The sequence below is a fragment of the Sciurus carolinensis genome, chromosome 4 (genome assembly GCF_902686445.1).
Source record: "Sciurus carolinensis chromosome 4, mSciCar1.2, whole genome shotgun sequence".
Classification (NCBI taxonomy): domain Eukaryota; kingdom Metazoa; phylum Chordata; class Mammalia; order Rodentia; family Sciuridae; genus Sciurus; species Sciurus carolinensis.
The window spans coordinates 146,169,416-146,170,155 of NC_062216.1; the positions used below are offsets into that span (position 1 = coordinate 146,169,416).

Below are 740 nucleotides of genomic sequence, written 5' to 3' on the forward strand. Positions count from 1 at the left end.
TCATTTCATTTCTATGGTTGTGCACAATGTAGATTCACACCAATTGTGTAAACATACATGTACATAGAGTAATGATGTCTGTCTCATTCCACCATTTTTCATATCCCCACCCCCTCTTCCCTCTCATTTCCCTCTATGTAATCTAAAGTTTCTCCATTCTTCTCTCACCTCCCATCCCCGTTATATGTCATCATCCACTTATTAGGGAAAAACTGGACCTTTGATTTTGGGAGATTGAATTATTTCACTTAGCATTCATCCATTTATCTGCAAATCCCATAATGTTATTCTTTTTTTTTTTTTTTTGGTGGTGCTGGGGATTGAACCCAGGGCCTTGTGCTTGCAAGGCAAGCACTCTACCAACTGAGCTACATCCCCAGCCCTATGTTATTCTTCTTTATGGCTGAATAATATTTCATTGTATATATATACAATGAAATATTATATATATTATATATATTATAAATATTGTATATATTATATATATTATAAATATTATAAATAGAAATATATTATAATATAAATATATTATAAATATAAGTATATTATAAATATTATATTTATTATATATATACCACAGTTTCTTTATTCATTCATCTGTTGAAGAGAATCTAGGTTGGTTCCACCATCTACCTATTGTGAATTGAGCTGCTATAAACATTGATGTGGCTGTGTCACTGTAGTGTGTTGATTTTAAGTCCTTTGGGTATAAACCAAGGAATGGGATAGCTGGGTCAAAA

At 31.5% G+C, this 740-nt stretch overlaps 1 non-coding gene across 1 annotated transcript; it reads right to left on the reverse strand.

Moving 5' to 3' along the window:
* Nucleotides 1–305: 305 nt before the first annotated feature.
* On the reverse strand, nucleotides 306–378 carry Trnaa-ugc (transfer RNA alanine (anticodon UGC)). Its single transcript has one exon. It is a non-coding gene; the product is annotated as a tRNA-Ala (tRNA).
* Nucleotides 379–740: the final 362 nt, after the last annotated feature.